The sequence below is a fragment of the Phocoena sinus genome, chromosome 2 (assembly GCF_008692025.1).
Source record: "Phocoena sinus isolate mPhoSin1 chromosome 2, mPhoSin1.pri, whole genome shotgun sequence".
NCBI classification, from domain to species: domain Eukaryota; kingdom Metazoa; phylum Chordata; class Mammalia; order Artiodactyla; family Phocoenidae; genus Phocoena; species Phocoena sinus.
In genome coordinates, this window is record NC_045764.1 from 143,028,301 (window position 1) to 143,054,512 (window position 26,212).

Consider the following 26,212-nt stretch of genomic DNA (forward strand, 5'->3'; position numbering starts at 1 on the left):
TCTTTATATCTCTTTCATTTTTCAAGGATAATTTTGTCAGATTTAGTACTGTTTGCTGGCAGTTTTTTTCTTTCAGCACTGTATCGTAGAACTTCCCAGCACCTTTATTATGCTAAGGAGAACTATGAAGAATATATCCAAAAAAGACGTAACATGTTGGTGTCCTAAGTTTATTTGTATATTTAACTTTGGAATGAGGAGGGAGTGTATTTATTAACACCTCAAAGAACACTGTTTTCGGAGTGCTACATGAATTTCATTATTCATTCAATACAGATTTGTTTGATACCTGTATGACGTTATCCTAGACACTGTATGGAATTCAAAAATGAATAAAATCTCGATCGTACTCTCAAGGAGTTTACATTTATTCAGGTTTTTCTAGATATGATTTAATAGCTGGCCACATTAAGAAAATTAATGTCATGTCCTTTGTAATCAAAGGACATTTTTTTCTTTCCTCCATCTTCTCTTTACACGTACATTGCACATGCTGAAGAATGATAACATGGACATAGTTTAGTACCATAAATATTAGACTTAAGAAAATTAATCACTGTCCTGTTAAGATCCACTTTCCAAACTGTTGCTTATTTTTAACTCTATTAAATAGCACATTTAGAAATTGTACCTGCATTTCCAAATGACATAAAAGTGTATTTCTTTAAAAATCTGGGGAAATCTCAAAAGTGGTTTGCTTTTGTAAAGTTGTATTTCCAAGGACTGTTCATTTATAGATTTCTGTCCGAAGAAATCATTTCTGAAAGATAGATGTATACATTAGTATTTTGTATATGTGTGACCAATTATGATTGGACCTAGACATTAATAATTTACTTTTTTAGAGAAGGATGGTTTTTCAATTTTTTGAGGGTCTCGTTGCAGCACCCGCTGATTTTCTAGGCATTCAAAAAAAACCTTCAATACATGAAAGTCTTTTTAGAAAGAAATGATTGTTGAATGAATCAATAGAACAATTCAGTAACAGAAATATAATTGAATAAAGAGACTCCCAGTTTCTTGATTTGATAATTCTAGTATTCATTTTCTTAATATTGTATATTTTACAATAAATCAGTAATAAACCACATTACCAGGAGATATAATTTCATGAAACAGTTTTTTTTCTCCAAGATTTTTTGATGTGGGCCATTTTAAAGACTTTATTGAATTTGTTACAATATTGCTTCTGTTCTTTATGTTTTGGTTTTTGGCAACGAGGCATGTGGGATCTTAGCTCCCCGAACAGGGTTTGAACTGGCACCCCCTGCATTGGAAGGCAAAGTCTTAACAAGTGGACCACGAGGGAACTCCCTTGAAGCAGTTTTAGATTTGAATTTTAATTAGAGCTGGAAGCGGGACTTTATTTGCCACAACAGGGCCTTAAGCATAGAAAACTCTAAAATAACCACTTACAGAATTTATTGAATATGTGGTGTATTAGTTGCACTAGTAGTCTCACTTTTATATTTAATAGAAGAACCTTTCTATTGGGATTAAAAAGTTTAGCATTATTTAGACAACATGTTCTTGCTGGAAAAAAAATAAGATTAATGTTACTTAATGTTTAAACTGACATCTGATAACTTCTTCAAATGGCAGGAACCAAGCCAAGGGCAGAGATATTTTTGAACACTGTCTAAGCAAGACTAATTCATTGAAGTTTAATGTATGAATCAATAATTTGGCTTCTTATGAAAATTGCTAAAGATATTCTGCTTTGCTTGTTCAGTCAAGTTGAAGCATTGAGGGAATATAACACTGCTCAAACTAAGATGTGTAAAATTATTTTATAAAAGAGTGTGCATAATGTGCATACCACAAATGTGTATTATTATGGTAGAGAAAATGCTTTTTGTTGAAATATAATTGATTAACAAAGTAATATTAGTTTCATGTGTACAGCATAGTGGTTCAATGTTTTTATAGATTACACTCCATTTAAAGTTATTATAAAATAATGGCTATATTTTCCTCTACTGTAAAATATAACCTTGCTGCTTATTTATTTTATACATAGTAGTTTGTATCTATTAATCTCATACCCTTATATTATCCTTCTCTCTTTACTTTTTTTATAGCCATTTTTTTTTTACTGTGTTCCACACATCTATTCTCTTCTCCGTTCTTATATTGAATTTTATTTTATTTTTATTTTTTCATACAGCAGGTTCTTATTAGTTACCTGTTTTATACATATTAGTGTATATATGTCAAACCCAATTTCCCAATTCATCCCACCACCACCACCACACCCTCCCTGCCACCCTTGGTGTCCATACGTTTGTTCTCTACATCTGTGTCTCTATTTCTGCCTTGCCAACCGGATTATCTGTACCATTTTTCTAGATTCCACATATATTCATTAATATACAATATTTGTTTTTCTCTTTCTGACTTACTTCACTCTGTATGACAGTCTCTAAGTCCATCCACGTCTCTGCAAATGACCCAATTTCATTCCTGTTTATGGCTGAGTGATATTCCATTGTATATATGTACTATGTGTTCTTTATTCCATTGTCTGTCGATGGGCATTTAGGTTGCTTCCATGACCTGGCTATTGTAATAGTGCTGCAATGAACAATGGGGTGCGTGTGTCTTTGAATTATGGTTTTCTCTGGGTATATGCCCAGTAGTGGGATTGCTCGGTCATATGGTAATTCTGTTTTTAGATTTTTAAGGAGCCTCCAGACTCTTCGCCATAGTGGCTGTATCAATTTACATTTCCACCAACAGTGCAAGAGGGTTCCCTTTTCTCCACACCCTCGACAGCATTTATTGTTTGTAGATTTTCTGATGATACCCTATCTAACCAGTGTGAGGTAATACCTATTGTAGTTTTGATTTGCATTTCTCTAATAATTAGTGAGGTTGAGCAGCTTTTCTGTGCCTCTTGGCCATCTGTATGTGTTTGGAGAAATGTCTATTTAGGTCTTCTGCCCATTTTTTGATAGGGTTGTTTGTGTTTTTAATATTGAGCTGGATGAGCTGTTTATATATTTTGGAGATTAATCCTTTGTCCGCTGATTCGTTTGTAAATATTTTCTCCCATTGTGAGGGTTGTCTTTTCGCCTTGTTTATAGTTTCCTTTGCTGTGCAAAAGCTTTTAAGTTTCATTAGGTCCCATTTGTTTATTTTTATTTCCATGACTGTAGGAGGTGGGTCAAAAAAGGTTCTTCCTGTGTTTTCCTCTAAGGGTTTTATAGTGTCTGGTCTTACATTTAGGTCTTTAATCCATTTTTAGTTTATTTTTGTGTGTGGTGTTAGGGAGTGTTCTAATTTCATTCTTTTACATGTAGCTCTCCAGTTTTCCCAGTACCACTTACTAAAGAAACTGTCTTTTCTCTATTGTATATCCTTGCCTCCTTTGTCATAGACTAGTTGACCATAGGTGCGTGGATTTATCTCTGGGCTTTCTATCCTGTTCCTTTGATCTATATTTCTGTTTATGGGCCAGTACCATACTGTTTTGATTACTGTAGCTCTGTAGTATAGTCTGAAGTCAGGGAGTATGATTCCTCCAGCTCTGTTTTTTTCCCCTCAGGATTGCTTTGGCTATTCCAGGTCTTTTGTGTCTCCATACAAATTTTAAGATTTTTTTCTCTAGTTTTGTAAAAAAATGCCATTGCTAATTTGATAGGGATTGCATTGAATCTGTAGATTGCTTTGGGTGGTATAGTCATTTTCACATTATTGATTCTTCCAATCCAAGAGCATGGTGTATCCCACCATCTGTTGATGTTATCTTTGATTTCTTTCATCAGTGTCTTATAGTTTTCTGAGTACAGGTCTTTTACCTCTTTAGGTAGGTTTATTCCTAGGTATTTTCTTCTTTTTATTGCAGTGGTAAATGGGATTGTTTCCTTAATTTCTCTTTCTGATCTTTCGTTGTTAGTGATTTCTGTGCATTAATTTTGTATCTTGCAACTTTACCAAATTCACTGATTAGCTGTAGTAGTTTTCTGGTGGCATCTTTAGGATTCTCTATGTATAGTATCATGTCATCTGCAAACACTGACAGTTTTACTTCTTTTCCAATTTGTATTCCTTTTATTTGTTTTTCGTCTCTGATTGCCATGCCTAGGACTTCCAAAACTATGTTGAATAATAGTGGTGAGAGTGGACATCCTTGTCTTCTTCCTGATCTTAGAGGAAATGCTTTCAGTTTTTCACCATTCAGAATGATGTTTGCTGTGGGTTTGTCATATATGGCCTTAATTATGTCGAGGTAGGTTCCCTCTCTGCCCACGTTTTGGAAAGTTTGTATCAGAAATGGGTGTTGAATTTTGTCAAAACCCTTTTCTGCATCTATTGAGATGATCATATGGTTTTTATTTTTCAGTTTGTTTATATGGTGTATCACATTGATTTGTGTATATTGAAGAACCCTTGCATCACTGGGATAAATCCCCACTTTATCATGTTGTGTGATCCTTTTAATCGATTATTGGATTCTGTTTGCTAGTATTTTGTTGAGAATATTTGCATCTATATTCATCAGTGATATTGGTCTGCAATTTTCTTTTTTTGTACTATCTTTGTCTGGTTTTGGTATCAGTGTGATGGTGGCCTCATAGAATGAGTTGGGGAGTGTTCTTTCCTCTGCAATTTTTTTGGAAGAGTATGAGAAGGATGAGTGCTAGCTCTTTTCTAAATGTTTGATAGAATTCACCTGTGAAGCCAGCTGGTGCTGGACTTTTGTTTGTTGGAAGGTTTTTAATCACAGTTTCAATCTCAGTACTTGTGATTGGTCTGTTCCTATTTTCTGTTTCTTCCTGGTTCAGTCGTGGAAGGTTATACCTTTCCAAGAATTTGTCCATTTGTTCCAGGTTGTCCATTTTATTGGCATAGAGTTGCTTATAGTGGTCTCTTATGATGCTTTGTATTTCTGTGGCGTCCGTTGTAACTTCTTTTTCATTTCTATTTCTATTGATTTGAGTCCTCTCCCTTCTTTTCTTGATGAGTTTGGCTAAGGGCTTATCAGTTTTGTTTATCTTCTCAAAGAACCAGGTTTTAGTTTTATTGATCTTTGCTATTGTCTTCTTTGTTTCTATTTCATTTATTTCTGCTCTGACCTTTATGATTTCATTCCTTTTACTATCTTTGCGTTTTGTTCTTCTTTCTCTAGTTCCTTTAGGTGTAAGGTTAGATTGTTTATTTGATACTTCTCTTGTTTCTTGAGGTAGGGTTGTATTGCTATAAACTTCCCTCTTAGAACTGCTTTTGCTGCATCCCATAGGTTTTGGATCGTCGTGTTTTTGTTTTGTATTTTTTGATTTCCTCTTTGATTTCTTCAGTGATCTCTTGATTATTTAGTATTGTATTGTTTAGCCTCCATGTGTTTGTGTTTTTTACGTTTTTTTCCCCTGTAATTTATTTATAATCTCATGGCTTTGTGGTCAGAAAAGATGCTTGATATGATTTCAATTTTCTTAAATTTACCAAGGCTTGATTTGTGACCGAAGATGTGATCTGTCCTGGAGAATGTTCCGTGTGCACTTGAGAAGAAAGTGTAATCTGCTGTTTTCAGATGGAATGTCCTATAAATCTTAATGAAATCTCTCTGGTCTATTGTCATTTAAAGCTTGTGTTTCCTTATTAATGTTTTGTCTGGATGATTTGTCCTTTGGTGTAAGTTAGGTGTTAAAGTCCCCCCACTATTAATGTGTTACTGTTGATTTCCTCTTTTATAGCTGTTACCGTTTGCCTTATGTTGAGGTGCTCGTATGTTTGATGCATATATACTTATAATTGTTATATCTTCTTCTTGGATTGATTCTTTGATCATTATGTAGTGTCCTTCCTTGTCTCTTGTAACATTCTTAATTTTAAAGTCTATTTTATCTGATATGAGTATTGCTACTCCAGCCTTCTTTGGATTTCCATTTGCGTGGAATACCTTTTTCCATTCCCTCACTTTCAGTCTGTACGTGTCGCTAGGTCTGAAGTGGATTTCTTGTAGATAGCATATAGATGGGTCTTATTTTTTTTATCCATTCAGCAAGCCTGTGTCTTTTCGTTGGAGCATTTAATCCATTCACATTTAAGGTAATTATCCATATGTATGTTCCTATTACCATTTTCTTAATTGTTTTGTGTTTGTTTCTGTAGGTCCTTTTCTTGTGTTTTCCGCTTAGAGAAGTTTCTTTAGCATTTGTTGTAGAGCCGCTTTGGTGGTGCTGAATTTCCTTAGCTTTTGCTTCTCTGTAAAGCTTTTAATTTTTCTGTCGAATCTGAAGGAGATCCTTGCCGGGTAGAATAACCTTGTTTGTAGCTTCTTCCCTTTCATCACTATAAATATATCGTGCCACTCTCTTCTGGCTTGTAGAGTTTCTGCTGAGAAATCAACTGTTAACCTTATGGGTGTTACCTTGTATGTTATTTTTCATTTTTCCCTGTTGCTTTTAATAATTTTCTTTGTGTTTAATTTTATTCAGTTTGATTACTGTGTGTTTCGGCATTTTTCTCCTTGGGTTTTTGCTGCCTGGGACTCTCTGCACTTCCTGGACATGGGTGGCTATTTCCTTTCCCATGTGAGGGAAGTTTTTGACTATAATCTCTTCAGATATTTTCTTGAGTCCTTTCTCCCTCTCTTCTCCTTCTGGGACCCCTATAATGTGAATGTTGGTGTGTTTAATATTGTTCCAGAGGTCTCTTAAGGTGGCTTCATTTGTTTTCATTCTTTTTTCTTTTTTCTCTTTTGTGGCAGTGAATTCCATCATTCTGTCTTCCAGGTCACTTATCCATTCTTCTGCCTCAGTTATTCTGCTCCTGATTCCTTCTGGTGTATTTTTCAATTCAGTTATTGTATTGTTCATCTCTCTTTGTTTGTTCTTTATTTCTTCTAGGTCTTTGTTAAACATTTATTGCATCTTCTCGATCTTTGCTAAACATTTCTTGCATCTTCTCGATCTTTGGCTCCATTATTTTTCCACAGTCCTGGATCATCTTCACTATCATTATTCTGAGTTCTTTTTCTGGAAGGTTGCCTATCTCCACTTCATTTAATTGTTTTCCTGGGGTTTTATCTTGTTCCTCATCTGGTACATTGCCCTCTGCCTTTTCATTTTGTCTGTCTTTCTATGAATGTGGTTTTCATTCCACAGGCTGCAGGAGTGTAGTTCTTCTTGCTTCTGCTTCTTACCTTCTGGTAATTGAGGCTATCTTATCCTTCTCTCTTTCCCTCTCCCCACTGGTAACTACTAGTTTGTTCTCTTTGTTTATGAGTCTATTTCTGTTTTGTTATACACATTCATTTCAGTTATGTTTTAGGTTCCACATTATGGATAATATAGAGGATTTGTCTTTCTCTTTCTGACTTATTTCACTAAGTATAATACTGTCTAGGTTTATCCTCATTGTTGCAAATGGCAGAATTTCATTTTTTTATGCCTGAGTAATATTCCATTGTATATATAGTTACCACATATTCTTCATCCATTCATCTGTTGATGGGCACTTGGTTTGCTTCCATATCTTGGCTATTGTAAGTAATGCTGCTATAAATATTGTGGTGCATGTATCTTTTTAAATTAATGTTTTCAGTTTCTTCATATATAGACACAGAAGTGGAATTGCTGAATTATATGATTATTCTATTTTTAGTTTTTTCTATATTACTTTCCATAATGGCTATACCTATTTAATTCCCACAAACTGTGCAAAAGTTTCCTTTTCTTCACATCTTCGCCAGCATTTGTTACTTGTATACTTTTTGATGTTAGCCAGTCTGACAGATGTGAATTGCTATCTCATTGTGGTTTTGATTTGCATTTCTCTAATAATTAGTGATCTTGAGCATCTTTTCATGTGTGTGTTAGCTAGAAAAATGTCAATTTGTATCTTCTGTTTATTTTTTATACTGGATTTTAAAAAATTTTTAGTTGTATGAGCTGTTTATGTCTTTTGGATAATATTAACCCCTTATTGTGCATGTCATTTGGTATTGTCTCCCATTCAGTATGTTGTCTTTGCATTTTTTTTTTTTTTTTTTAACATCTTTATTGGGGTATAATTGCTTTACAATGGTGTGTTAGTTTCTGCTTTATAACAGAGTGAATCAGCTATACATATACATGTGCTCCCATGTGTCTTCCCTCTTGCGTCTCCCTCCCTCCCACTCTCCCCCTCCCAACCCTCCAGGCTGTCCCACAGCCCCGAGCTAATATCCCTGTGCCTTGCGGCTGCTTCCCCCCAGCTATCTACCTTACTACGTTTGTTAGTGTGTATATGTCCATGACTCTCTCTCGCCCTGTCAAAACTCACCCCTCCCCCTCCCCATACCCTCAAGTCCGTTCTCCAGTAGGTCTGCGCCTCTATTCCTGTCTTATCCCTAGGTTCTTCATGACATTTTTTCCCCTTAAATTCCATATATATGTGTTAGCATACGGTATTTGTCTTTGTCTTTCTGACTTACTTCACTCTGTATGACAGACTCTAGGTCTATCCATCTCATTACAAATATCTCAATTTCATTTCGCTTTAAGGCTGAGTAATATTCCATTGTGTATATGTGCCACATCTTCTTTATCCATTCGTCCGATGATGGGCGCTTAGGTTCTTTCCATCTCCGGGCTATTGTAAATAGAGCTGCAATGAACATTTTGGTACATGACTCTTTTTGAATTTTGGTTTTCTCAGGGTATATGCCCAGTAGTGGGATTGCTGGGTCATATGGTAATTCTATTTGTAGTTTTTTAAGGAACCTCCATACTGTTCTCCATAGTGGCTGAACCAATTCACATTCCCACCAGCAGTGCAAGAGTGTCCCCTTTTCTCCACACCCTCTCCAGCATTTATTGTTTCTAGATTTTTTGATGATGGCCATTCTGACTGGTGTGAGATGATATCTCATTGTAGTTTTGATTTGCATTTCTCTAATGATTAATGATGTTGAGCATTCTTTCATGTGTTTGTTGGCATTCTGTATATCTTCTTTGGAGAAATGTCTGTTTAGGTCTTCTGCCCATTTTTGGATGGGGTTGTTTGTTTTTTTGTTATTGAGCTGCATGAGCTGCTTGTAAATTTTGGAGATTAATCCTTTGTCAGTTGCTTCATTTGCAAATGTTTTCTCCCATTCTGAGGGTTGTCTTTTGGTCTTGATTATGGTTTCCTTTGCTGTGCAAAAGCTTTGAAGTTTCATTAGGCCCCATTTGTTTATTTTTGTTTTTATTTCCATTACTCTAGGAGGTGGGTCAGAAAGGATCTTGCTGTGATTTATGTCATAGAGTGTTCTTCCTATGTTTTCCTCTAAGAGTTTGATAGTTTCTGGCCTTACATTTAGGTCTTTAATCCATTTTGAGCTTATTTTTGTGTATGGTGTTAGGGAGTGATCTAATCTCATACTTTTACACGTACCTGTCCAGTTTTCCCAGCACCATTTATTGAAGAGGCTGTCCTTCCTCCACTGTACATTCCTGCCTCCTTTATCAAAGATAAGGTGTCCATATGTGCGTGGGTTTATCTCTGGGCTTTCTATCCTGTTCCACTGATCTATCTGTCTGTTTTTGTGCCAGTACCATACTGTCTTGATTACTGTTGCTTTGTAGTATAGTCTGAAGTCAGGGAGCCTTATTCCTCCAGCTCCTTTTTTCGTTCTCAAGATTGCTTTGGCTATTCGGGGTCTTTTGTGTTTCCATACAAATTGCGAAATTTTTTGTTCTAGTTCTGTGAAAAATGCCAGTGGTAGTTTGATAGGGATTGCATTGAATCTGTAGATTGCTTTGGGTAGTAGAGTCATTTTCACAATGTTGATTCTTCCCATCCAAGAACATGGTATGTCTCTCCATCTATTAGTATCATCTTTAATTTCTTTCATCAGTGTCTTATAATTTTCTGCATACAGGTCTTTCGTATCCTTAGGTAGGTTTATTCCTAGATATTTTATTCTTTTTGTTGCAATGGTAAATGGGAGTGTTTTCTTGATTTCACTTTCAGATTTTTCATCATTAGTATATAGGAATGCCAGAGATTTCTGTGCATTAATTTTGTATCCTGCTACTTTACCAAATTCATTGATTAGCTCTAGTAGTTTTCTGGTAGCATCTTTAGGATTCTCTATGTATAGTATCATGTCATCTGCAAACAGTGACAGCTTTACTTCTTCTTTTCCAATGTGGATTCCTTTTATTTCCTTTTCTTCTCTGATTGCTGTGGCTAAAACTTCCAAAACTATGTTGAATAAGAGTGGTGAGAGTGGGCAACCTTGTCTTGTTCCTGATCTTAGTGGAAATGCTTTCAGTTTTTCACCATTGAGGATGATGTTTGCTGTGGGCTTGTCATATATGGCCTTTATTATGTTGAGGAAAGTTCCCTCTATGCCTACTTTCTGGAGGGTTTTTATCATAAATGGGTGTTGAATTTTGTCAAAAGCTTTCTCTGCATCTATTGAGATGATCATATGGTTTTTCTCCTTCAATTTGTTAATATGGTTTATCACATTGATAGATTTGCGTGTATTGAAGAATCCTTGCATTCCTGGAATAAACCCCACTTGATCATGGTGTATGATCCTTTTAATGTGCTGTTGGATTCTGTTTGCTAGTATTTTGTTGAGGATTTTTGCATCTATGTTCATCAGTGATATTGGCCTGTAGTTTTCTTTCTTTGTGACATCCTTGTCTGGTTTTGGTATCAAGGTGATGGTGGCCTCGTAGAAGGAATTTGGGAGTGTTCCTCCCTCTGCTATATTTTGGAAGAGTTTGAGAAGGATAGGTGTTAGCTCTTCTCTAAACGTTTGATAGAATTCACCTGTGAAGCCATCTGGTCCTGGGCTTTTGTTTGTTGGAAGATTTTTAATCACAGTTTCAATTTCAGTGCTTGTGATTGGTCTGTTCATATTTTCTATTTCTTCCTGATTCAGTCTTGGCAGGTTGTGCATTTCTAAGAATTTGTCCATTTCTTCCAGATTGTCCATTTTATTGGCATAGAGTTGCTTGTAGTAATCTCTCATGATTTTTTTTATTTCTGCAGTGTCAGTTGTTACTTCTCCTTTTTCATTTCTAATTCTATTGATTTGAGTCTTCTCCCATTTTTTCTTGATGAGTCTGGCTAGTGGTTTATCTATTTTGTTTATCTTCTCAAAGAACCAGCTTTTAGTTTTATTGATCTTTGCTATCGTTTCCTTCATTTCTTTTTCATTTATTTCTGATCTGATTTTTATGATTTCTTTCCTTCTGCTAGCTTTGGGGCTTTTTTGTTCTTCTTTCTCTAATTGCTTGAGGTGCAAGGTTAGGTTGTTTATTCGAGATGTTTCCTGCTTCTTAAGGTGGGCTTGTATTGCTATAAACTTCCCCCTTAGAACTGCTTTTGCTGCATCCCATAGGTTTTGGGTCGTTGTGTCTCCATTGTCATTTGTTTCTAGGTATTTTTTTATTTCCTCTTTGATTTCTTCAGTGATCACTTCATTATTAAGTAGTGTATTGTTTAGCCTCCATGTCTTTGTATATTTTACAGATCTTTTCCTGTAATTGATATCTAGTCTCATGGCGTTGTGGTCAGAAAAGATACTTGATACAATTTCAATTTTCTTAAATTTACCAAGGCTTGATTTGTGACCCAAGATATGATCTATCCTGGAGAATGTTCCATGAGCACTTGAGAAAAATGTGTATTCTGTTGTTTTTGGATGGAGTGTCCTATAAATATCAATTAAGTCCATCTTGTTTAATGTATCATTTAAAGCTTGTGTTTCCTTATTTATTTTCATTTTGGATGATCTGTCCATGGGTGAAAGTGGGGTGTTAAAGTCCCCTACTATGAATGTGTTACTGTCAATTTCCCCTTTTATGGCTGTTAGTATTTGCCTTACGTATTGAGGTGCTCCTATGTTGGGTGCATAAATATTTACAATTGTTATATCTTCTTCTTGGATCGATCCCTTGATCATTATGTAGTGTCCTTCTTTATTCCTTTTAATAGTCCTTATTTTAAAGTCTATTTTGTCTGATATGAGAATTGCTACTCCAGCTTTCTTTTGGTTTCCATTTGCATGGAATATCTTTTTCCATCCCCTTACTTTCAGTCTGTATGTGTCTCTAGTTCTGAAGTGGGTCTCTTGTAGACAGCATATATAAGGGTCTTGTTTTTGTATCCATTCAGCCAATCTGTGTCTTTTGGTGGGAGCATTTAGTCCATTTACATTTAAGGTAATTATCGATATTTATGTTCCTATTCCCATTTTCTATATTGTTTTGGGTTCGTTATTATAGGTCGTTTCCTTCTTTTGCATTTCTTATCTAGAGAAGTTCCTTTAGCATTTGTTGTAAAGCTGGTTTGGTGGTGCTGAACTCTCTCAGCTTTTGCTTGTCTGTAAAGGTTTTAATTTCTCCATCAAATCTGAATGAGATCCTTGCTGGGTAGAGTAGTCTTGGTTGCAGGTTTTTCTCCTTCATCACTTTCAGTATGTCCTGCCACTCCCTTCTGGCTTGTAGGGTTTCTGCTGAGAGATCAGCTGTTAACCTTATGGGGATTCCCTTGTGTGTTATTTGTTGTTTTTCCCTTGCTGCTTTTAATATGCTTTCTTTGTATTTAATTTTTGATAGTTTGATTAATATGTGTCTTGGCGTATTTTTCCTTGTATTTATCCTGTATGGGACTCTCTGTGCTTCCTGGACTTGATTAACTATTTCCTTTCCCATATTAGGGAAGTTTTCAACTATAATCTCTTCAAATATTTTCTCAGTCCCTTTCTTTTTTTCTTCTTCTTCTGGAACCACTATAATTCGAATGTTGGTGCGTTTAATGTTGTCCCAGAGCTCTCTGAGACTGTCCTCAGTTCTTTTCATTCTTTTTTCTTTATTCTGCTCTGCAGTAGTTATTTCCACTGCTTTATCTTCCAGGTCACTTATCCGTTCTTCTGCCTCAGTTATTCTGCTATTGATCCTATCTAGAGTACTTTTAATTTCATTTATTGCATTGTTCATCGTTGCTTGTTTCATCTTTAGTTCTTGTAGGTCCTTGTTAACTGTTTCTTGCATTTTGTCCATTCTACTTCCAAGATTTCGGATCATCCTTACTATCATTATTCTGAATTCTTTTTCAGGTAGATTGCCTATTTCCTCTTCATTTGTTAGGTCTGGTGGGTTTTTATCTTGCTCCTTCATCTGCTGTGTGTTTTTCTGTCTTCTCATTTTGCTTATCTTACTGTGTTTGGGGTCTCCTTTTTGCAGGCTGCACGTTCGTAGTTCCCGTTGTTTTTGATGTCTGTCTCCAGTGGCTAAGGTTGTTTCAGCGGGTTGTGTAGGCTTCCTGGTGGAGGGGACTAGTGCCTGTGTTGTGCTGGATGAGGCTGGATCTTGTCTCTCTAGTGGGCAGGTTCACGTCTGGTGGTGTGTTTTGGGGTGTCTGTGGCCTTGTTATGATTTTAGGCAGCCTCTCTGCTAATGGGTGGGTTTGTGTTCCTGTTTTGCTAGTTGTTTGGCATAGGTTGTCCAGCACTGTGGCTTGCTGGTCGTTGAGTGAAGCTGGGTGCTGGTGTTAAGATGGAGGTCTCTGGGAGATTTCCACCGTTTAATATTATGTGGAGCTGGGAGGTCTCTTGTTGATCAGTGTCCTGAAGTTGGCTCTCCTACCTCAGAGGCAGAGCCCTGCCTCCTGGGCTGGAGCACCAAGAGCCTTTCATCCACACGGCTCAGAATAAAAGGGAGGAAAAGTAGAGAGAATTATTAGAAGTATGAGGAAAGGAAGGAAGGAAGAGAGAAGCAAAGAAGGAAAGAAAGGAGGGAGGGAGGGAGGAAGGAAGGAAGGAAGGAGGGAAAGAAGGAGAAAATGTAGAGAGAATTAGTAGAAGTATGAGGAAAGAAAGAGGGAAAGGAGGAAAGGAAGGAAGGAAGAAAGAAGCAAAGAAGGAAAGAAGGGAGGGAGGGAGGGAGGGAGGAAGGAAGGAAAGAAGGAGGGAAAGAAGGAGAAAATGTAGAGAGAATTAGTAGAAGTTTGAGGAAAGAGAGAAGGAAAGGAGGAAAGGAAGGAAGGAAGAAAGAAGCAAAGAAGGAAAGAAAGGAGGGAGGGAGGGAGGAAGGAAGGAAGGTAGAAGGGAAAGAAGGAGAAAATGTAGAGAGAATTAGTAGAAGTTTGAGGAAAGAAAGAAGGAAAGGAGGAAAGGAGGAAAGGAAGGAAGGAAGAAAGAAGCAAAGAAGGAAAGAAAGGAGGGAGGGAGGAAGGGAGGAAGGAAGGAGGGAAAGAAGGAAAAAAGACAGAAAGAAAGAAGATACAGTAAAAATAAAATAAAGTATAATATAGCTATTGTACTAAAAAATATTTAGAAAGAAAGAAAAAAAAAAAAAAAAGAACAGATAGAACCCTAGGACAAATGTTGGAAACAAAGCTATACAGAGAAAATCTTACACAGAAGCATACACATACATGTTCACAAAGAGAGGCAAAGAGGGAAAAATCATAAATCCTGCTCCCAGAGACCACCTCCTCAACCTGGGGTGATTCGCTGTCTAAAGGAGGGAAGGAAGGAAGGAAAGAAAGAAAGAACGAAGGTAAAGTACAATAAAGTTATTACAATTAAAATTAATTATTAAGAAAAAAAAATTTTTTTTTTTAAAAAAACCATGGACGGATAGAGCCCTAGGACAAATGTTGGAAGCAAAGCTATACAGAGAAAATCTTACACAGAAGCATACACATACACGTTCACAAAGAGAGGCAAAGGGGGAAAAATCATAAATCCTGCTCCTAGAGACCACCTCCTCAACCTGGGGTGATTCGCTGTCTAAAGGAGGGAAGGAAGGAAGGAAAGAAAGAAAGAAAGAACGAAGGTAAAGTACAATAAAGTTATTACAATTAAAATTAATTATTAAGAAAAAAAAATTTTTTTTTAAAAAAACCATGGACGGATAGAGCCCTAGGACAAATGTTGGAAACAAAGCTATACAGAGAAAATCTTACACAGAAGCATACACATACACGTTCACAAAGAGAGGCAAAGGGGGAAAAATCATAAATCCTGCTCCCAGAGACCACCCCCTCAACCTGGGGTGATTCGCTGTCTAAAGGAGGGAAGGAGGGAAGGAAAGAAAGAAAGAAAGAACGAAGGTAAAGTTCAATAAAGTTATTACAATTAAAATTAATTATTAAAAAAGAAAAAATTTTTTTTTTTTTTTAAAAAAAAACCATGGACGGATAGAGCCCTAGGACAAATGGTGGAAGCAAGAGTATACAGACAAGATCTCACACAGAAGCATACATGCACACATTCACAAAAAGAGGAAAAGGGAAAAAAATCACAGATCTCGCTCCTAAATTCCCCCTCTTCAATTTGGGATCACTCCCTGTCTATTCAGGTATTCCACAATGCAGGGCACATCAAGTTGATTGTGGAGCTTCAATCCGCCGCCTCCGCGGCTGCCGGGAGAGACCTCCCCCTCTCCTCCCTGCTCTCACAGCTCACAGGAGCTCAGCTTTGTACCCGGCCCTGCCCCTGCGCACAGATCGCTGGAGGGCGTCTGTTTTTTTGCTCAGACAGGACGGGGTTAAAGGAGCCGCTGATTCGGGAGCTCCGGCTCACTCAGGCCGGGGGTTGGGAGATGGGGGAAGGAGGGGCACTGCGTGCGTGCGGGGTGGGCCTGCGGCGGCAGAGGCGGCGTGACGCTGCGGCAGAGGCTGGCGTGACGCTGCACCAGCCTGAGACCCGCCGTGCGTACTCCCGGGGAAGCTGTCCCCGGATCCCGGGAACCCGGCAGTGGCGGCCTGCACAGGCTCCGCGGAAGAGGGGCGCGGAGAGTGACCTGTGCTCGCACACAGCCCCCCTGGTGGCGGCAGCAGCAGTCCCAGCGTCTCCCGCCCGTCTCTGGGGCTCGCGCTTCCCGCCGCGGCTCGCGCCCGTCTCGGGGGCTCGCGCCCTCAGCCGCGGCTCGCGCCCGTCTCTGGGGTTCGCGCTTTTAGCCGTGGCTCGCGCCCTTCTCTGGAGATCCTTTAAGCAGCGCTCTTAAACCCCTCTCCTCGCGCACCAGGAAACAAAGAGGGAAGAAAAAGTCTCTTGCCTCTTCGGCCAGTGCAGGCTTTTCCCCGAACTCCCTCCCGGCTAGTCGTGGTGCCCCAACCCCTTCAGGCTATGCTCAAGCCGCCAACCCCAGTCCTCTCCCTGCACTCCGTCCAAAACCGAAACCTGAGCCTCAGCTCCCAGCCCCTCCCGCCCCGGCGGGTGAGCAGACAAGCCTCTCGGGTTGGTGAGTGCCGGTCGGCACCGATCGTCTGTGCAGGAATCTCCCCGCTTTGCCCTCCACACCCGTCGCTGTGCACCACTCCGCGGTCCCGAAGCTCCCCCCTCCGCCTCCCGCAGTCTCCACCCGCGGAGGGGCTTCCTAGTGTGTGGAAACTTTTCCTCCTTCACAGCTCCCTCCCACTGGTGCAGGTGCCGTCCTTATTCTTTTGTCTCTGTTTTTTCTTTTTTCTTTTGCCCTACCCAGGTACGTGGGGAGTTTCTTGCCTTTTGGGAGCTCTGAGGTCTTCTGCCAGCCTTCAGTAGGTGTTCTGTAGGAGTTGTTCCACGTGTAGATGTATTTCTGGTGTATCCGTGAGGAGGAAGGCGATCTCCACGTCTTACTCTTCCGCCATCTTCCCGCCGACCTCTCACGTGTCTAGTTCTGCGCGTCGCGCGGCTCCGCAGAGGCACTCGGCGAGCCTCTGGGGACTGTAGGGGACTGTAGGCCCGGCGGCGCCAAACCGGGGCTCTCCGCCCGCGCTTGGCCCCGCACCCAAGGCCAGGTGAGGACCGCTCCAGGCCTCAGCACGCACCGCCCTTTACGGTGGGGCAGCCAGTCACCTGCCCTTCCTACCCCCGCGGTGGGGAGAGGGCCTAAGGCGAACTAGACTCTGCACCGCAAGGGCTCCCCCGAGGTGGGCGGAGTCCTGTCTTTGCATTTTGTTGGTGGTTTCCTTTGCTATGCAAAAGATTTTAAATTAATTAAATTAAATTAAGGTCATATTTATTTTTGCTTTTCTTTTCCCTTAGGAGACATATCTAAAAAGAAATATTGCTGTGATTTAGGTCAAAGAGTGTTCTGCCTATATTCTCCTCTGGGAGTTGTATGGTTTTAGGTATTACATTTAGGGCTTTACTCCATTTGGAGTTTATTTTTGTAGATGTTAAGAAATGTTCTAATCTCATTCTTTTACATGTAGCTATCTAATTTTTCCAGCACCACTTATTGAATTATCTTTCCTCCATTGTATATTTTTGTCCCCTTTGCTACAAATTAATTGACCATAAGTTTGTCAGTTTATTTCTGGGCTCTCTATTCTGTTCAGTTGATCTGTCTCTTTTTGTGCCAGTACCATGCTGTTTTGGTTACTGTAAATTTTTTTTTTTTTTTTCTTTTTTTTTTTTTCTTTTTTTTTTTCTTCTAGATGTCTCTCTGCATGGTTTGTCTCCTCAGTCATTGTCCACAGGACTCTGAGAAGCTGTAGGAATATGCAGGCGCAGACTCAAGGCCCGGCTTCATCTCCAACGTTGTGGCAAGGGACTGTACATCATGGGGCAGAGCCCTATGCTCCCCTACGCCACCAGGACAGAGCCCGGGGAGAGTGACCTCCCGGGGTATCCACGTTGGAACTGTAACTTTTTAATATAGTGTGAAGTCAGGGAGCATGATACCTCCACCTTTGTTCTTTTTCCTCAAGATTGCTCTGGCAGTTCTGGGCCTTTTGTTTTTCAATATAAATTTTAGAATGATTTGTTCTGTGAAAAATGTCATGGGTATTTGGTTAGGGATTGCATTAAATCAGTCTATTGCCTTGAGTAGTATGGACATTTTAACAGTATTCTTCCAATCCATGAACATGGGATATCTTTCCATAGTTTTGGTATCATCTTCAGTTTACTTCATCAGTGGCTTATAGTTTTTAGAGTATAGATCTTTCACTTCCTTGGTTAAGTTTATTCCTGTGTGTCTTATTCTTGATGTGATTTTAAAGGAAATTTTTTTTTTGGCTTTCTCTTTCTGATAGTTCATTATTAGTGTATAGAAAAGCAACAGATTTCTGTATGTTAATCTTATATTCTACAGCTTTACTGAATTCATTTGTTAGTTCTAAGAACTTTCTGGTGGAGACTTGAGGGTTTTCTGTATAAAGTATTATGTCATCTGCAAATAGTGACAGTTTTACCTCTTCCCTTCGAATTTGGATGCCTTTTAATTCTTTATCTGGTAAATTGTTTATTTCTGTTTCATTATTTTTTCAGAGGTTTTCTGTTGCTCTTTCAATTGAAACAAATCCCTATTTTTTTTCTTTTTTCTTTTTTTTTTTTTTTTTTGCGGTATGCGGGCCTCTCACTGTTGTGGCCTCTCCCGTTGCAGAGCACAGGCTCCAGACGCACTGGGTCCGGACGTGCAGGCTCAGCGGCCACGGCTCACGGGCACAGCCGCTCCGCGGCATGTGGGATCTTCCCGGACCGGGGCACGAACCCGTGTCCCCTGCATCGGCAGGCGGACTCTCAACCACTGTGCCACCAGGGAAGCCCTTTTTTTCATTTTTTTTTTTTGTCACTATGAATTTAGGTAAAACAGTTACCTATTGTGGTCTTGAAAGAATGTCCCTATATGGAAGTGTCTGTATTACAGTGTGTGTGTGTGCCTGATGCCTGTGGTGAGAGAGCTGGATCTGACATGAACAGAAGTGACATCTTTCCTCAGGGTGTTGTGGCATCTATCACGCTGGTAGTGGATAGGGCTGGAGATGAAGGGATAGGGCCAGAGCTAACTGTAAGGCAGTGCTTCCTGTCTACTCATTGTCCCTCTCTGCCCTATTGGGGCTGGGGTTGGATCCCAAGTTTAAGGAGCAGAAGCCTTGAATATTGATTACGAGCTGGATTTGTTTCCTTAAAATATGTGCTCTCTCCTCTTTCAGTACCTGGCATCCTTGCCCTAGGAGAGCAGTGCTGCACCAACAGCGGCCATGCAGGCTCTGGGCTCATGATGGGGCATGGGCTTCTGCAGGTTGGCCACAGAGTTTTATGCTACCTCCAATTTGCTGCCTGCAATGACAGCCCCTGCTGCATCTGTGTCTCTGTTTCCCCCTGCAGCCACACACTCCTCCACAGTCTCCACTAACCCTGTAATGTTGTAGGGCTATGCCACAGGGCAGGCAGAGCCCACCTGGCCTCTTGATGTGTATCAGGATGCAGGCTGTGAAGTCTGGCCAGTGTCAGAGATCAGGGTTGCTTCTGATAAGCTTTCTCGGTAAGCACGAGCATTGGCCACTGTGCTGTGCTCAGACACTGCCCAGGTCTGAGTCACCTCTGCCTCCCACAGATGAGCCTTCCCAGTTGTGGCAACTGTCACTCCATTGTGGAGCTCTGAGGTGAAATAAGCATGGCTGGAGCATTAGCTCAGCTTGGGCTGGGGTGCATGCTGGGGCTGTTGTGGGAAACTGGGTAGCCATTCATGCAGTCCTAATTCTCCCTCTCTGTTCTGCCGTGGGAGCAAGCCAGTGCTGGTTAACTCCTCACAAATGAAGTCCGTGCTGCTGACAGCCCTCCTGTTCATCGCAGCAGAGCTCAACCAGCCAAGGGGACTTATCTTCCCTGTGTCAGACTCCAGTACTAGGGCACCTAATACGTGGCTGGAACTACTCTCCAGGGAAATTCTCCACCCCTGTAATCTCCCTTTTCCTCTGAGTCCCCTCCCAGGGGCACAAGTCCTGACCTGATCACTTCCCTTGCTGCCTGATTCCCTGTGATTCTGTCTTACCACCTTAGTTGTACAGGAGTCTTTATGCCAATTTTCAGTTACTTTTTAGTGAGAATTGTTCCTCATGTAGATGTATTTTTTTTTATTGGAGTAGATTTATAATGTTACTTTCTGCTGTACAGAGAAGTCAATCAGTTATACATATATCCTTTTTTAGATTCCTTTCCCATATAGGTCATTAAAGAGTATTGAGTAGAGTTCCCTGTGCTATACAGTAGATCCATATTAGTTATCTATTTTATATATAGTAGCATGTATATGTCAATCCCAATCTCCCAATTTATCCTTCCCCTCCTTTCCCCCTGGTAACCATAAGATTGTTTTCTACATCTGTGACTGTATTTCTGTTTTGTAAATAAGTTCATTTTGACCTTTTATTTAGATTCCACATATAAGCGATATCATATTTGTCTTTCTCTGTGTGACCTCACTCAGTATGACAGTCTCTAGGTCCACCCATGTTGCTGCAAATGGCATTATTTTGTTCTTTTTTATGGCTGATTAATACTCCGTTGTATATATGTACCACATCTTCTTTATCCATTCCTCTGTTGATGGACATTTAGCTTGCTTCAATGTCCTGGCTGTTGTAAACAGTGCTGCAGTGAACAATGGGGTGTATGTATCTTTTCGAATTATGGTTTTCTCTGGGAATATGCCCAGGAGGGGGATTTCTGCATCATAGGGTAGTTTTATTTTTAGTTTATTAAAGAACCTCCATACTATTCTCCATAGTGGCTGTAACAATTTACATTTCCACCAACAGTGTAGAAGAGTAAAAGGTAAATTAAGGAAACAATCCCACTTACCACCACATCAAAAAGAATAAAATACCTAGGAATAAACCTATCTAAGGAAGCAATAGACCTGTATTTGGATAACTATAAGATACTGGTGAAAGAAATCAAAGGTGACACAAACAGATGGAGAGAGATACCATGTTCTTGGATTGGAAGAATTAACAGTATCAAAATGACTGTAGTACCCAAAGCAATCTGCATATTCAATGTAATCCCTATCAACTTACCAATGGTATTTTTCCCGGAACTAGAACAAAAAGTTTTACAATTTGTATGGAAACCCAGAAGACCCCAAATAGCCAAAGCAATCTTGAGAAAGCACAACAGAGTGTAAATAATCAGGTTCCCTGACTTCAGCCTATACTACAAAGCTACAGTAATCAAAACTGTATGGTACTGGCACAAAAACAAATACAGGTGAATGAAACAGGATAGAAAGTCCAGAGATAAACCCACGCAACTGTTCCATGTCACAATCTATGACAAAGGAGGCAAGAATATACAATGGAGAAAACACTGTCTCTTCAGTAAGTGGTGCTGGGAAAACTGGATAGCTACATGTAAAAGAAAGAAATTAAAACACTCCCTAACACCACACACAAAAATAAACTCAAAGTGGATTAAAGACCTAAATGTAAGGCTGGATACTATAAAACTCTTAGAAGAAAACATAGAACACTATCTGACATAAAGCAAGATCTTTTTGACCTGCCTCCTATAGTAATGTAGATGTATTTTTGGTTGTGTTCATGCTTTCTCCCACTCATCCATCTTGATCTGAAAGTCTGGAGATACTGCTCTTAAAAAAGATTTTGTTTATGATCTTGGTGAAAATTCACATGTCTGGCTCCTCTAACCTCTCTCATTAATTTACCAAATGTGTGCTGCTTTATCAAGCTTTAAGTACTCACTATTTGCCAAGTGTAGAAAGTAATTTAAAATATAATCTGTACCTTCATAATCTAGTGGAGAAGGTAGTTCTCTAAACAGCTAATTATAATAGTAGGATAAAAGCTATAATGCAAGTGTGAGTAAGGCACTATTCACAGTAGAGGAGGTGCTTATTTCTGCTTCCAGAGTTTGTGTAAGTGTTCTCAAAGTGGTATTTGACTCCTGAAGGTTGATATGGAGTTTTGGGGGTGTAGAAGAGCATTCAAGGTACAGGTAATAGAGAGGCATAAAGCATTTATGAAATTAGTGACAATTGGGCATGGCTAGAACAAAGAGGTACTGTGAAAGGGTTACAGGAAATGAAACAAGAAATGGATTGAGGAGTCGAGTTTATAAAGGGAATTCTCATCACTTCTTAAGGTATTATCCATTAATAAGGATGTGACATGAGAAGAATTACATTTTAGAAAGATACAGCTTGTTACAACTGTGGCGAGGATACTACTAAAACTGTGGTTAGAAATGATAAAATCTTAAAGTACTGAAGTGGAAATGGAAGAATGGCTATTTTCCAGATAAATTAATGCCAATAAAAATTTGACTGTTATTACTTGTTGTAGGGGCTGAGAAAGGTAAAGGCATTTGAAAGATTTCCACACTTACGACATGGACTACTGGATCAATTAGCATTTACCATAACAAAAACTGGGGAGGACTGTAGAAGAAGCAGATTAGAGTTGGGGAGAAAATTAAAATATTTCTGAGCAACTTTGAATTACCTTTAAATGTTTCTATTCCTAATGAATTTGGACCAATATTTTTTTTCTGGAACTGTTTCAGTAATGGCAATAATCACTATCTACAGATTCCTTTATTTTTATTACATAGATTAATTCATTCAGGAAAGTCATATAATTAGAAGCCTGTTAAATGAAATTGCATTAAGGAAATAAATGTATTATCACATTTAATTCTAACAGTAAATTAACAGACACAAGCACAGTCATGCTTCAAAAGAGAATTGCTGATAATACACAGAGGAAGACCTGGAACATTTTATAGGATAAGCCAAATGTTAGGACACAAAAAAAAATGTCTCAGTAAATTTGAAAGGATTGAAATCATTCCAAGTATTTTCTCTGGCCACATTGGAAAGATGCTAGCAAACAAAAATGTAGGGAATCTAGAAAATTCACAATATATGGAAACTAAACAGTTCACTCTTAACCAGTGGTTCAAAAAGAAATCACAAGGTTAATTAGAAAATACCTTGAGACAAATGTAAACAAAAACACAGCATACCAAAACTTACAGGATGCAGTGGAAGCACTCTTCAAAGGGAAATATATAGCTATAAATGTCCACATCAAAAAGAAAGAAACATCCTCGATAAATACAGTACTTTATACCCTGAAGGACTAGAGAAAAAGAGAAAACTAACTCCCAAACTAGCAAACTTAGCTATGACAACAACATAAAAGTAGGAGGATAGCCCTGTTTAGGAGCAGACATTTCATATAATGATTTAAGTTGTTATCAATCAACTAGATTGCTATACATTTAGAATATTAAATGTATTCCCCATGGTAACCACTAAAAAAATACCTAAAAGGTGTAAAACAGGAAATGACAAGGGAATTAAAATGATTCACTACAGAAAAAGAAAAAAAATCAGCTTAAATACGTAAGACAATTAATGTAAGGAAGGGAGGGAGGCAGGGTAAAAAGAAAAGATCAAGGAAGAAAATAATAAGGATTAAGGTGGAGCTAAATAGAGAATAGAAAAACAGTACAGAGACAACAAAAGCAAAAGTTTGTTCTCTGAAAAAATTAACAAAATTGACAAACCATTAGCTAGATTGATTAAGAAAAAGAGGAAGCTCAAAAACAAATCAGAAATAAAGATGTGAATATTACTACTGATCTTACAGAAATAAAAATGATTATAAAAAATCCTTTAAACAGTTGTATGCCAACAAATTTGGTAACCTAGATGAAATAGACAAATTCCAAGAAGCATGTGAACTACCTAAACTGACATAAAAATAAAGTCTCAACAGATCTGTAACAAGTAAACAGATTTTCAACAATTAAAAACCTCCCACCAAACAGAAGATTGTAAAACAACTATACTCCAATAAAAATTAATTACAAAAAAAAAAAAAAAAAGAATCTCCCACCAAAGAAAAGTCTAGGACCAGATTACTTCACTGGTAAATTATTCCAAACATTTAAAGAATTAACATTATGCTTTTCAAACTCTTCCATAAAACAGAAGAGGAGAAAATACTTTCTAACTCATTCAATGAGGCCAGAATTACCTTGCTTCCAAAGCCACTAAAAGACATAAGACATCCAGAAGAAAGAAAAATTATAGAGTAATAACCCTTATGAATATAGATGCAAAATAGGAAAGTATTAGGACACTGAATGCAACCACATATTAAAAGAATTATACACAGTGACCAAGTGAGATTACCCCAGGTGTTCAAGGGTAGTTCAATATAAGAAAATTAATCACTGCAATAATACCACATTAATAGAAAGATTGAAAAGCAGAAAACCACATGATCATCTCATTTGACACAGAGAAAGCATTTAACAAAAATACAGCATTCTTTTCATGGTAAAAACACTCAGAAAACTAGGAACAGAGGGAACTTCCTTAACCTGATAAAAGGCATTTGTGAAAACCCCACAACTAACGCCATATTCAGTTGTGAAAAATGGAAAGCTTTCTTTTTATATCTGGAACAAGACAAAGATACCTGCTTTCACCACTGATGTTGAACGTTGCACTGGAAGTTCTAGCCAGAGTATTTAGACAAGGACAAGAAATAAAAGGCATCCAGCCTGTTAAGTGAGAAGTAAATCTACCTCTATTCACAGATAATATGATCCTGTATATAGATAATCCACAAGAAAGTTACTAGAGTCAATAAACAAGTTCAGGGACTTCCCTGGTGGCGCAGTGGTTAAGAATCCGCCTACCAATGCAGGGGACACGGGTTCGGCCGCTGTCCAGGAAGATCCCACATGCCGTGCAGTAACTAAGGCCATTCACCACAACTACTGAGCCTGTGCTCTAGAGCCCTCGAGCCACCGCTACTGAGCCTGCATGCCACAGCTACTTTAACCCACGCGTCTAGAGCCCATGATCTTCAACAAGAGAAGCCCACGCAACTAGAGAAAGCCCGTGCACAGCAGCAAAGACTGAACACAGCCAAAAATAAATAAATAAATTAAAAAAAATAAACAAGTTCAGCAAAGTTACAGGGTACAAGATCAACACATGAAAATTACTTGTTTCTATACACTGGCAATAAACAATCTGAAAAGGAAATTAAAAGCTACGCCATTTAAAATAGCATCTGAAAATAAATGCCTAGGAATACATTTAACCAGTGTGGTAAAAGACTTCTATGCTGAGAACCACAAAAAGATAGACCTATAGACCAATTGAATAAAATTAAGGATCCAGAAATAAACCCGTATCTATGGAAAATTCATTTTAGACAAGGGTGCTAAGTCAAAGCTTTGACAACAGCTTTGGGAAAGAAAAAGCTTGTCAACAAATGTTGCTAAATGATTGGATTTCCACATGGAAAAGAATTAACTTGAACCCATATCTCACACCGTATTCAAACATGAACTCAAAACAGATCAGTGTTCTAAATAGAAGAACTAAAACCATAAAACACTTTGAAGAAAACATAAGGATAAATCTTCAAGGCCTTGGATTTGGCAGTGGATTCTTTTTTTTTTTTTTTTTTTATTACATCTTTATTGGAGTATAATTGCTTTACAATGGTGTGTTAGTTTCTGCTTGGCAATGGATTCTTAATGCATGACACCAGTAAGGTGAGCATGAAAAGAAAAAAATGCATAAATTGTGCGGCACCAAAATTAAAAGTTTTTGTGAATCAAAGTATTATCAAGAACGTTAAAAGACAGCCTACAGAATGAGAGAAAATATTTGGAAATAATAGGTAAGAGTTTAATATCCAGAATATATGGAAAACTACAACTCAACAGCAAAAAGACAAACAACCCAATTTAAAAATTGCCAGAGCACTTGAATAGATATTTCTTTAGAGAAGATATACAAATGGCCAATAAGAACATGAAAAGATACTCTGTAGCAGTGGTCCCCAACCTTTTTGTCACCTGGGACTGGTTTTATGTAAAACAATTTTTCCAGTGACAGGGCAGGGCGGGATGGTTTAGGTGGTAATTCGAGGGACAGGGAGTGGCAGATGAAGCTTTAGTCACTTGCCCATCGCTTGCCCACCGTTCCCTGGGTTGGGGACCCATGCTCTATATCACTGCTTATTAGGGAAATGCGAGTCTCAAAACTATGAGTTACCAGTTTACACCCATTAGGGTAGCCATTAAAAAATTAGAATAACAAGTATTGATGAAGATGTGGATAAATTGGAACCATCATGCATTCTTGGTGGTAGTGTAAAATCGTACAGCCACTGTGGAAAACTCTTTGGCAGTCCTTCAAATGCTAAACATGGAATTACCATATGATTGAGTAATTCATAGATTGAAGTTCTGATACATGCTACCATGTGGATAAAGCTTGAGAACTATGCTGAGTGGAATATGCCAGATACAAAAGGACGGATATTGTATGATTCCTCTATGTGAGTTTCCTAGAGTAGTCAAATTCGTAAAGACAATGTTGTTTAGGAGTTACCAGGGCCTGGGGGAAGGGGAAAATTAGGAGTTATTCCTTAATGATTACAGAGTTTCTGTTTAAGTTATGGATAAGTTTTGGAAACAAATAGTAATGATGGTTGCACATCATTATGA

At 38.6% G+C, this 26,212-nt stretch overlaps 1 protein-coding gene and 1 non-coding gene across 6 annotated transcripts in view; one reads left to right on the top strand and one right to left on the bottom strand.

Annotated features, from left to right (window-relative positions):
• The window catches only part of GPHN (gephyrin), a 636,104-nt gene that overhangs the window by 206,413 nt on the left and 403,479 nt on the right, over nucleotides 1–26,212 (top strand). The gene's annotated exons all lie outside the window — the stretch shown is intronic.
• LOC116750088 lies at nucleotides 17,357–17,561 on the bottom strand. The gene has a single exon (XR_004348820.1). It is a non-coding gene; the product is annotated as a small nucleolar RNA SNORA73 family (small nucleolar RNA).